Below are 13,248 nucleotides of genomic sequence, written 5' to 3' on the forward strand. Positions count from 1 at the left end.
TATTGATGTTATGAATATAACACTAAAAGAATTAAATCATTATCATTTTTAGAAAAAAAAGTTATGTGTGTCAAATGGACTGTCACTCTTTAAAAATATTGAATTTTATTATGTACCACTTTTCGAAGGAGATGAAAAACTTGACCTAAATATTTTTTTTTCACATTTAAAATTATGGTTACAAAGTAGGAACAGAGTACTCAAAATCATTAGTTTATGTCATCTTGAAATTATTTATAGTTTTCGAGATATAGTCAGTTGAACATGACATTTGTTGCAAAAATATTGATTTCAATGTCAAAATTGGTCAAAAAGTGGAACCCATTATTGTGGGATCACCCAGTCATCCACTGTGTTCATCCAATGGTCCTCAATGGCATCTTGATGTTGGAATTGTTTACCTGACAAGTATTGCACTCTTCGAATGTTATCAAAATAATGATGAGGAGAATTATATTCATCCAAGGGATGTTGATCCCACTCAGACTCAAAAGTTAGAATATCCTATTTCTAGACCACACTAAATGGTCCTATAGTAATAGGCCATACCTAGGGTTTCTTGTGTTTCTTTCTTAATCTTTCATATGCAGACAAGAGTTTTCATGCAATTTCCAGCAATATGACCCTATCAAATGGATATATTGAGAGCTTCTTGGGATTGATAGTCGTACCCACTACCCTTAAATAAGTGAATGTCTTATATTGGATGTGGTAGGGATCAATTTCAGTAATCTTTTTTGCTGCCTCATCAAACATCCTTTTCACATAATGCCCCTCAATGAGCTGAATGATTGCAAAAATGAAGGCAACATAAACTATTTGGTATTCTTTGTTGTGTTTTGAAATATTTTTCTTCACCAATTGGGGGTATACTATATAAGGCCATGTGGTTGCAACTTGCATGCTACCCCTTTTGAATAATGCTGGATAGTCTTTTGCTCTCGTAGCTAACAAATATACTAAATAAGATGCCATATAGAACTTTTGATTGTTCTTGACTGCCACCAATTACTCATCCAAATTCTCACTAAGAATCAATGCTCAATCAATTGGCATCTTCATTGTTTTGATGGTCTCAATGAAGTGTACCATCCATATGTTCAAGTGTCCTAATACTGGTAACCCCATGACTCTACTCAAAAGTATTATAGAATATCTAATATCGTCTTTCATATAGCCCCTTGTCAAGTTGACTTTTCTTGCTTTACATACAAGCAGAGTCTTATCAATAAGGTATGAGGATTGCATAATTTTTTATGCTTTTTCCCCATGCTCTCTACACCATCTTTCTGCATGATGATATGTCAATCTACTATAATGATCTGCTCTCAAAAGATGGAATACCTTCTCTATGTTCTTAGGTCTTAGATCTAGCATGATCTCTCTAGTTATACTTTCCACAACCCTTTCTTCTAAGACATAGTTCTCTGCTAATGCCATGATCAATTTTGAAGACTGTACTGACACTGGGTGAGATGATGCATTGACTAGCCCTAATTTGATAAGAGAATATATCATTGGAGACCTCTCAATAGGTTTTTTTCATAGAACTAGTAAGACATTCTAATTGATATGGCCTAGTTCAGTGTCCTAAATCTCTGAATATTCATCCTAGAAGCATTATTTTGTAGGAACACCTTGAAAATTAGAAAATGTTGGTTTTGAGGGCATCTTTGTAGTGAGGGAGGATGAAGAAGAAGCCATTGAATTTGTACAAAATCAACATCTATTAGTCTAGAGGCAGAAAAACTAACATAAACCCTAACGACAAAAAAAAACCCAAAAACCCTATTTTTCACAAAACTATTAAAAAACACCTGAAAGTCATAGAAAACCCTCTAAAAAAACAAAATAGTACACCTTTCATCCCTTAGAGATGTACTAGGTGTGCTTTCCTACACTTAGACTCTTAATACTGAGGGTGTACACCTGACACACCTCGTGGGGTGCACTAGGTGTGCACCCTTATAGTGTGCGTAAGGAAGACAAGTGCAAAAAAGGGTGTGCACTTAGCGCACCTCATGGGGTGTGCTAAGTGCACACCCTTTACCATTCTTATGGATGTTTGATCTTCGTGGAGGTGAAGCTTTGTTAGTTTTTTAAGTTTTTATGGTTTAGTTAATGGAAAAGGTGCTCATCTTGCGCACCTCAGGAGGTGTGCAAGGTGCACACCTTTTCCTTGGTTATTTTTAACAAATGTATGCTTTGTGTGTAGGTGACATGGAGCAAAGCGAGTGGAGCAATGAACCTCAGGAGATATGGAGGTACAGAAGGTGGGAGCTCAAGGAGAGAAATGGTGAGGAAAGGGGTAGGGGTCCTGAGCTTTATAGGCCCGAGTATCTTTATTCAACTAATAGAACCTTTTCTTGAACTTGTAAACTAGTTGTTCTTTACATAGAAACTTGCATGCTACATGCTGATCTATATAGAATACTTCAAAGTATCCATTCAAAAAGAAAAATTTAATATCCATTTGATAAACTAGCCACTTATACAATGCAACAATGGCCAAGATAATGTCAACTATATTGATCTAGCAATTAGAATATTTTTTTTATGAATAATATCATCTAGTTGTTTTCTAAAATTCCTTGACAAAGTTAGATTTTTTCCTTATTTATTTTAAGTGAAACATCAACATGATATTTCACCTTGTAGATCCATTTAACACCAATAACATGTTTATCCTTAGGAAGCTACACTAACTCCCATATCTTAGTTCTTTCAATTTTATTCATCTCTTTATTAATAGCATAAATCCATAGTTGGTCTTTAATTACTTATGTGCATAAATAAAAGGTTCATCTTGAATCAAACTACTTAAAGACAAATTTACAACAAGATTCATATTAGAGATATTTTGATAAACTTCAATGGAACTTTGAACCTTTCATGAGGAGACTAGACTTGATGTTGCACTAGAGCTATCACTAGAAGGTTGGCTATCTTGGGAACTTAGTATACTTGATCTTAGATGAATCAAGATTGAGATATCATTAAAGAATTCAAATTTACATTTAAGCTTGTTTAGAGAGGAACATAATTATCTTCAACACCCATAAAGATTTGTGTGGCCTGCTAAACACCTTTCTTCTCTTACAATGCTTCCCTTGTTGGCATTAAGTTATTATTGCCATTAGTGACAACACTTATCTATGTTGGTATAGCTATTGACCTAAGCACTCAGTTTCCTACACTCACTGAGCTTCATAGTTTACACTGAGCATCTATAGTGTATACTAAGCATTTATTGGTTACCTTATAGGTTCATCACTTAAGTAGTTCATACCGAGCATTCATGAAGCTACCGAGTGAATGTGCAATCCAACAGTGTCTACTAAGTTTATAGTGTTCGCCGAGCTTCACAGTATTTACCAAGTGATGGAAGTGCAGTGTTTACTAAGTAATGAAAGTGCAATGTTTACTGAGTGATGGAAGTGCAATGTTTACTGAGTAATGAAAGTGTAGTGTTTACCAAGTGAAAGCAAGGTAAACAAAGGATTCAATTTTTACCAAGTGATACTATATCTACCGAGTCTCCAATGGTTACCAAGTTCAAAACTACATCAAGTGATTAGTATGGACCAAGCCTTCACTTCTACCAAGTGCATGATGATGCCAAGTAATCCAGTGGACGCCGAGTATGAGAAGGTCACTGAGTTAGTTCAGTGAACCTGAGTTATTTACTATTTGGCCAACTCAGTAATATTTTGTTCACTTGTGTTTTAGCTAACCTTGCAATTGTAATTATTGGAATGGTATATATGTAATGTATTATATCATTTACAAGATGTGAAAGTGAGTATCGAGATAGACATGTAATGTTTTGAGAAGAATGAAAGTGAATCAACAGAAGAACAAAGTATTTAGCAAGATCTACAAGGAGTAGTAAAGATTCATCAGTCACAAGAGGTGATCTATACTTCAAGGATCTAATTAGCAAATCAAGTTTTTAAGTAGATCCACTATTTCATCCTAGCAGGTGAATCAATTTTGTAAATCCTTCAACAAGGTAGACTTAAAAATCTTTGTATAAATCTCCTAACAGAGGCATACTTCAGTGTATGTTTGTAAATCCTCTAACAAGGTGGACCTAGCAGTCCTTTGTGCTCTTAACAGGGTAGATCACCAGAAGTAGTCAATGTAAACCTTAATAGGCCAACTTTATACTGCAGTAACAAATTTTTGTGGGTATCATCCCCACCCCAATTTTACTTTCTATTTGGAAGGTTTCTGGGTTACCAAATCACTGTGTACATGTGTTATGGATATTTGATTTCTCATATATGTAGTAGATTAGCTGAATGAATGGTGAATAGTATATATGGTTAAAGTGCTGAATTATTTAAAGTTTTGAAGTTACTGATTCACCCCTCCCCTCTCAGTAACCTATCATATCTTGAATATTTCCAACAATTGGTATTAGAGCATTCTAGTTCTTAGGACAAAGCTTGACAGCTTGAACAAAGATCAAGGAAAATGGAGATATTCAGACTTGACAAAGCTATTGAAAATGAAAAGATAGATCTAGAAATGGCCATCATCTTTCTCAATCCCTGAAGAGAAGGAAGGAACTTGCAAGACAAATGAGTGACCATCAGTATGTTGAAGAAAATATTGAAGAACTTTTACCATCAAGCAATTCAGATGAAGCTAATGAGGAAATCAAGGAACTTCTACCAAAGAATGGCTCTCTATAGGAAGAAGTAAGAAAGCTTAAAAGAGAACAAGAAATGCAATCAATTAGGCTATGTGAAGTTTTGGAATAGAGAAAAAAGGCAACTGAAGACTTAGAGACAAGAAATAATCAATCCAATCAACATAAAGATCTTGTGGATTAACTATCTAATGCAAATGAAGAAATTATGAATCTGAGATCTGAGAATGAAAGCCTGAGGAATGATTTAATCACTAAAAGAGAAATCAATGAAAGCTTACAAGGTGACTTAAGATCTGAAAGACAAATAAATGAAAGTTTGGGAATTGACCTAAATGCTGAAAAAAAAATCAATGAGAGAATGATGAAATCTCAAGTAGATATGACTTAATTAAATCAACAAAGTGAGCAAAATCTTCATACACAAAAAGGTAAAGCTGGACTTGGTTATAAGGAAGAAGGTGAAACCTCCAAACAAGGTGCCCAAAGGAATCAAAGACCTACTTGCAATCACTATGGTAAGCTAGGTCACACATCAAACAAATGGTGGAGCAATGGAAAAGGTAAATTCAATGGCAAATGCTACAATTATAGTCATCATGGTCATAAAGCTAATGAATGCAAGGAGAAACCAAAATTTGAAGGAAATTGTCGCAAATGCAAGAAGCATGGTCACAAGGCATTCCAATGCAAATCCAAATCATTCAATCTGATTGAACAACTTGTTAAAGCAATATTTGGATGGGACTACAATACTTGGTGCAGATGTCATTATTGTGGAGAATATGGACATATTGGTATAAACTGTGCAAGACATCACCTACGGAAGAAGGATACTACTGTAAGGTGTTATACATGTACATAACTTGGTCATATAGCTAAAAACTACATGAACATAGGAAGAGTTGAAGATGAAAAGAAAGCTAAAGCTAAAAACATTCTGCAGCAGATGAGGCAATAGTGGATTCCTAAATCTCTCGAGCAAGATAATTCAAATGATGGCAATGTCACTCAAGAAGTGAGTGACTCCACCATCTCTAATTAGATTCATAAAGGAGGATCTGGAATTGTATCATCAAGCTATATCTAGAGTAGTTCTAAATTGAAAGAAACAAAAATGATCAAATCAGTATTCTAGATACACAAAGGATCAAAGAAAGCGTATGTTTTGCCGAGTTGCATCTACTGAGTAAAGTCTGTTGAAAACCTTGCCGAGCTAGGTCAGGAGCAAAAAAAGTTTTGTTCGATCACCAAGTTGCAAGCTTCTACCGAGCAAGTGAATGATAGCCTGTCATGCACTATGTCATCTCATCTACCTTCATACCAAGCATTTATGCAAAAAAAAATTGTCAAAAGGGCTGAATTTGATTTCATTTTTCATCATGATTATAGAGCTAAGAAATTTCTAGCGATTCCAAAGAAAATTCCAAGTGGTTTCAAGTGATTGTCAAGCGAAGAATTTGTTCAAAATTTTCTTAAACCTATCAAGCAGCGATGGCATTCAGGAGTAGCAGCAACACCAAGGCAAAACAAGGTTCAAAAATGCTAGTCAAAGGTGTGGAGTGGAAGGCGTTGAATTTCAAACTAGTTCTAGCAATTGCAGAATCACTCGACCCCAATGGAGCTCAATCACAAACTCCACCAAAGGTACTTCTCATAAATGACATTCATACTCATTTCAAATGTTTTGTTCAAGAGATTGGAAACCTAGAGATGGATAATGCCCTAGGAGAAATGAGTGTTGATGGTTCTTTGAAACCCGAGCATAAACATTTGGAGACCAAAGGGTTAACCCACATTTTGCACATGCCAAGAAGTTTTCAAACTAAGTGGATCAAGTACATACTCAGTCATGTTCACAATGGGCAACTATGGTTAAAGTAGCTAGTGTTAATCACCAAGAAGATGATTCATAAGATTACTAGTCTCCCCATACTCAGCAAAGCAAAAAGCATCACAACCCTAGGTTGGGAGGAGTTGCAGAAGAAAACCCTAGTTGAGTAGGATGGGAGAGGTTTAAAGGTTAGCACTAATTCTAACATTGAATTAAGGTTTGGCATTCATGTCATTGCCCACAAAATTTATAGCTCCAGTTGTCTGAATAGTGTGCCTTGTGAGGCTGTGGATTTGGCTTTCAAAATTGTGAAAAAGAACATTGAATTTGACCTGTCAGAATTATTATTTAAACAATTGAACAAGAACATGGATAGCATAAGGACTTCAAAGAATAATCCCTGCAAATTTGGTTCCTTATTGACTTGTTTATTTTTCTATGTACAAAAATTCTTTCCATCAAAAGAAACTGTAGTGTGGAGAAAAGACATTCCTATTCTATATCAGATAAATGAGTTTGTAGCAGAAATGGGTGAAAGCTTTGATAGCATCATGGATAATTATTTTGAAGATTTCAAGGGAAGGATGAATAATAGGTTTCGAATTCCACCAAAACTTGTTGAAGATTACAAAGATGATGTATGCTTCATGGTTGACTATGATAAAGTGTACATTTAGGTAGTCAGACCCCGAGTTGCATGGGTAGAACCTCTTCCCTATGAGGTGAATATTGATGAGGCCAAGTATATTATTGAAGCACTGGTGAATGAGCTAGTAGACCCAAAGAAACCAATTTTAGGAACATATGATGAGGCAAAGGCCAGAATTGAGCTTGAAATCAAACTACCCCTGGCCATAAGCAAAGGAAAGAGGAAGATAGCCAAATTGAAAACTGAAACAGGACCTCTCATGGTTATTGAAGGAAAAGGTTAGGATGTAGAAGAGGAGTAGGAACTAGAATATATAGAAGAAGAATAAAAAAAAGAGGTAGAACTAGTCAAAAAGAAGGGCAAGGTAATCATCACCAAGCCACCTAAAGCCTCCACAACTATTTTTACAAGGAGAGAGAAAGGTAAGAACAAAGTTGAAGTAGTATTCACCAAGCCCCAATTGACCTTCTAAGATAGATTGAAATAATTGGAAGAAGGAATTGGCATCACAGATTTCAAGCCATTGAAATTTGAAACAAGGAAATATGTAGAGAAAATGCAAATTGAGGAACTAGTACTCAATAAAATGGGAAAATGGAAATACTCCCTAGACCAGCTTGCCCCTCAAACTCTAAAGAAATGTTGGAGAGATTGCAACCTAGGTGGGAGTCATCCACCCAAACGGTGATGCAGGAGCATCTTGGTTTTACTCAGTGACTATTTTGGAGTTCATGGGAGGAGGCTCTAAGAGTTTAGGGTCTTGAAATTTGGTGCCTATTGCAGGTCACATAATTAATTTTTTTTAATGGCTTAGAGGTTGAAAATTTTAGGGATTGAAGAGAACCTAGATTTCTACTTACTGTTTGAAGCAAGAGTTTTAATTCATCTAGAGCTAGGAGATATCACAATTATCCTAAGACATCAATTTTATGGATTTAATTATTGTTGTTGGCCGACTTGTGGCATTTAATTTGTGTAACTGTATTTAATTTGTATTCTAGGCCAACTTCTGGCTTAGAATGGTATAAGTAGGGGTTGTGAGGGAGTCTTTAGGAATTTTTCATTCAAATGGGGAGTGAATGGAGAGTAGCTGATGGAAAAGTTTTCCTAAGCCTGTAAGCAGAGTGCCAAATGTGAGGCAATTTACAACAGGATTGTGATGAGATTGTGAATGTGTGGACAGAGCGCCGAATGTGAGGCAGTCTATACTTGGATCTTGGATTGAGTTTGAGAAGAGCTAGTAGTTGTAGCTTAGAAAAAAAGGAGATTTCTTGGTGGGCTTGCAAGCACAAGTTGAGATCTTCCTTGGGTGTTTCTACCAAAGTGAGGTTCTGGACTAGCTAGGGTTTGGATTGGATCCTAAGGGATCTTGCAAAACTTTTTACTTGCTTTGTATTTGGATATAACTAGGAAGGCCTTACAGCCTGGCACATTGCATGTAATTAGTTATATATATTTATGAATTAAGAATCGTAAGTTGGTATCAGATCTGGCATTATTTCTTCTTGTTATTGTGTTCCCGCTGTGTGGTTTTTTTCCCCATTGCATTAGATAGTATTAGAGCATAGTCATTCCTGAGTGTGTAGACAGATCACTGAAGCTGAGGTAGTTTGAACCAGGACTTGGGTTGGAGAAGCAAATCTAAATTGATCTTGATTTGATGGTGGATTTTCTTTCTGGAGTCCTAGATCTCTTGGTTGTAAGGTGGCAGATCGTGGTTCTGACTTGCAATTTCATAGGGCTTACATATGGATTGATGGATGTGCAGTTGGTTTTTACTGGTGTGGATTCACTAGTTATTGATGTGGATGAGGATTTGTTGATGATGCATTATGTTCAGTTTGTTCTTGGGAGTGAGCATGCTGATTGGATGGTTGAGATTCTAGAGTTTGATGGAGTGATGCAGATGTGGATGATTTGCATATTGGTTTTCTTGTCCCTGTTGGAGTGGAAGCCTTTGGTGAAAATGAAGATAGTGAGTGATCTTTCTTTGGGCATCAAAGTGTGGGACACACTTTCCTACTTACCTAGGGATTCTGATGCAGGAGCATCTTTTTTTTACTCAGTGACTATTTTGGAGTTCATGGGAGGAGGCTCTAAGAGTTTAGGGTTAGGGCTTAGGGTCTAAAAATTTGGTGCCTATTTCAGGTCACATAATTAATTTTTTGTAATGAGTTAGAGGTTGAAAATTTTAGGAATTGAAGAGGACCTATATTTCTACCTACTATTCAAAGCATGAGTTATAATTCATCTGGAGCTACGAGATATCACAATTTTCTTAAGAATCAATTTTATAGATTTAATTATTGTTGTTGGCTGACTTGTGGCATTTAATTTGTGTAACTGTATTTAATTTGTGTTCTAGGCCAACTTGTGGCTTAGATTGGTATAAGTAGGGGTTGTGAGGGAGAATTTAGGCATTTTTCATTCAGATGGGGAGTGAATGGAGAGTAGCTGATGGGAAATTTTTCCTAAGTCTGTAAGCAGAGTGCCAAATGTGAGGCAATTTATAGCAGGATTGTGATGAGATTGTGAATGTGTGGACAGAGCGCCGAATGTGAGGCAGTCTATACTTGGATCTTGGATTGAGTTTGAGAAGAGCTAGTAGTTGCGGCTTAGAAAGCAAGGAGATTCCTTGGTGGGCTTGCGAGCACAAGTTGAGATCTTCCTTGGGTGTTTCTACCAGAGTGAGGTTCTAGACTAGCTAGGGTTTGGATTGGATCCTGAGGGATCTTGCAGAACTTTTTACTTGCTTTGTATTTGGCCATAACCAAGAAGGCCTTACAGCCCGGCACATTGCATGTAATCAGTTATATATATTTATGAATTAAGAATTGTAAGTTGGTATCAGATCTGGCATTATTTCTTCTTGTTATTGTGTTCCCACTACGTGGTTTTTTTCCCATTGCATCAAATGGATAGAGATATATATGAGCAATCCTTGAGGAATCTTCTATCAAGTCTCACTGGAATAGAAATAAAGGCGGCAATGAAGAACCGGGAAGGTAAAATGATGATTAGATTTCACACATGTTTAATTTTAATTAAGGACATTGAGCATGTTGTAACTGATGCAACAAATATGTGGAAGAACATCTATCACCCGCAAAAGCCCAATGATGATCCTATTAAAATCAAGGATGATGATAGAAGTGACAGTGATGATTTTGATAGCACTCCATCCATCATAGTTACTCTAGGAGAGCTACATGAACTAATGGAAGAAAAAGAGGAAGAAGACAAGGAGGAAGAAGCACATGAGGAAGATAAAGATGAAGAAGATCTAGTAAAAGTTGCAGTAGAAGTTATTGCATCCCTTCCTCACTCTCCACCAAAGATAGTTACATCTACTTTGGAGATAGCTTCTGCAAGTGAGATTGTGAGCACAATAGTCACATCAATTGCTCAATCTTCACCAACCTCCTCCTAGCTCCAGGTATCTAAAATAGATGTGCCAAGCACTTCATTTACCAAGTTGTCTATCACTTCCTCAGCCAATGAGTCAGCCTCCTTAACTCCTTCATCATCAGTGAGTGTAATAGTAAGTTCTACAATTTTTTTTTCATCAGTTCCAATAAGTTCTATAGTTTTTTTTACCGCATTTTGTTTGCCCCGCCAAATTTCAAAATTCAAATGTTACCCCGCCCAACGGTCACCTCCCCAATTAGTAATATTTTAATACCCATGGGAATATTAAATACCAAGTTCTGAACCTTATAACATATGTTTTGCAACTCACAAGTTCTCTGCCATCGGATCAAGGCAGATCAATGGATGGTGCCATCGTGCTATGGGGAAGCTGCATGGGATTTACGATGGTGAAATAGCACCTTGATGACATGTTGCATTGGTGGGTCCACATTCAGTGAACACGTCCCAATGTTCAGCGGGTCAGAAAAGTCTCACGATGGACCAAAAAGTGTTCATGGTGGCGGGCGAGCATGTTCTGATGGCTGGAAGTTTCAAAAAGTGGTAAGGCGCCATGTCACCAACGAAAAACCCATGATTTTTTCATTGGTGACATAGCGCCCAAACAGAAGATCAGATCGACGGCAGGAGCGATCAGACAGTTGGGTCCCATTTGTAACTCATCTGCATAGTCAGAAAGCTTGGTACCATGGTGGTGAATCGAAGGGAGCCAAGTGCAAATCAGAGGACATGTCATTAGTTGGGCGCTATGGCACTATTGGAATTTGACCTCAATTTTCTCATAGTGACATGGTGCCTAGTCGACACGTGGCCACTCCGTGGGGTCAATTCTTGGATCTGCCAAGTCGGTGCTTCAAATGGCCAATAGGGAGGTGCCAAGTGTACGTGTCAGAGCATAGCATTTCACGGGCCCAACAATTTTCAAAGGAAATGATGCGCAGAGTGTGACGTGATTCTGATTGTCAGATTGAGACAGATCTACAATGGGTGCCATCGCACTATAAGGAACTGCTCAGGAGATAACATTGGCGACATAGCGCCCTGGTGCCACGTGTCCTAATGGGGCCATATTTCCATGCAACCAATGCAGTAAAGAGGGATAGATCTTTCATGGCATCAAATCAAGATGATCGATGGCAAGCACCATCGCACTATGAAGAACCTGCATGATGTATACGTTGGCGACATGGTGCCTGACGAAAACGTCTGACGGCAGGCAGGTTATGTCACCGGGAAAGTTTCACAGTGGATGATTAGTTTTATGGGCTGAAAAGTTCCAAAAAGTGGCAAGGCGCCATGGTGCCAACGAAAAACTCATGAGGTTTTCGTTAGCGACATAGCACCTAGTTGACACATGGCATGGTCAAGATTAAATAGTACCAAAATTTTCCAGGTTGATTCTTCGAAGGCCAATAACAAGATGCCAAGTTAGAATACAGTCAGCATAGCCAGTGCAGTCAAAGGTTAAGATCTCCATTGTCGGATCTGCAGAGATCAACAGTAGGCACCATCGCGCTATGGATAAGCCACACGAGTTTTATGTTAGTGACATGGCACCCTCTCGTGACATGTCAGTGGGGCCAGGTCTCGCTAGGGTACGTTGATCAGATATTGCCAGGTGTTGTTTGGGTGTAGTATGGTTGCTGAGGTGGTGCCAGATATGATGGGCCCAAGGTAAGGATAGAACGGGGCATGACAAGTCTTCACAATCGTCAGATCAGAGTAGATCAACAGAAGGCGATGTCTTGCTATGGTAAAGTTGTGTGATATTTACCATAACAACATAGCATCTTGCTGACACGTGTCTCGCTGGTAGGTTAAAGTTGATGGTTAGCGACTGGCAGTTAATGTTGTAGTCAGGTTTGTAATTGCCGCAGTTAATAATAATGGTTCAGGGGTGGCACGGTTAGTTCAATAAAAGGGTGGTCAACACAAGAAGACTTAGCAGGGTGGCAAAAGGGTAAAAAGTTATTGGTCCACGTGGCTCATTCTAATGCCAAGGATATGTTGACTTGTCGACTATGCTGATTCATGCACCAAAAAGGGAAAATCGAGGGATATCTTGCCGATCTGATCTTCATGATCAATCTCGACCACCAAAAATGAATGTAAAACATAGAGAGACACTCCACCATATCAGTCGATTCATCTACCTGGTTAGAACACAGTTATGGTGCCATTCTGTCTTCTCTAGGCTCTTTCTCAGAGGAATATCAGATTTTGGTACTCAAGACCACCAGATCTTTGATTGAATTTTCAGGGTGAGAAGTTATTGCCAGTAGGTGAGAAGTAAATGTAATGCAAAAATCCTCAGTTATGCCTAAACTATAAAGGCAATTTTGTGATCTTTTCTTAAGGGAGGACTCTTTTTTTGATTTCTCTGCTACTACTCGTAGGTTTGCAGTGTAAAATTCCCTTTGTCTCTGAGCTATATAACATTTTGTATCATCTCCTTCAGCCATCAATGTGTATGAGCATCTGTATTGCCCCTCATTGGTGTATTGTTGAGATCAGTGGCTTGCATACTGTATCTATTCTCGGCCTATTGGATAATATATAAGTGAAATCCTTCTCCTTGCATTATTTAGTTTGGTTTCCTAATCTGTATGTGGTTATTGATTGACATAAATCTGGGTGTGTATGTCCTTTGAATGTTATCTTGGTCTTGTAGTGCATATA

Source organism: Cupressus sempervirens, chromosome 2 (assembly GCF_028749045.1).
Source record: "Cupressus sempervirens isolate cs-2001-9-10 chromosome 2, ASM2874904v1, whole genome shotgun sequence".
Lineage (NCBI taxonomy): Eukaryota > Viridiplantae > Streptophyta > Pinopsida > Cupressales > Cupressaceae > Cupressus > Cupressus sempervirens.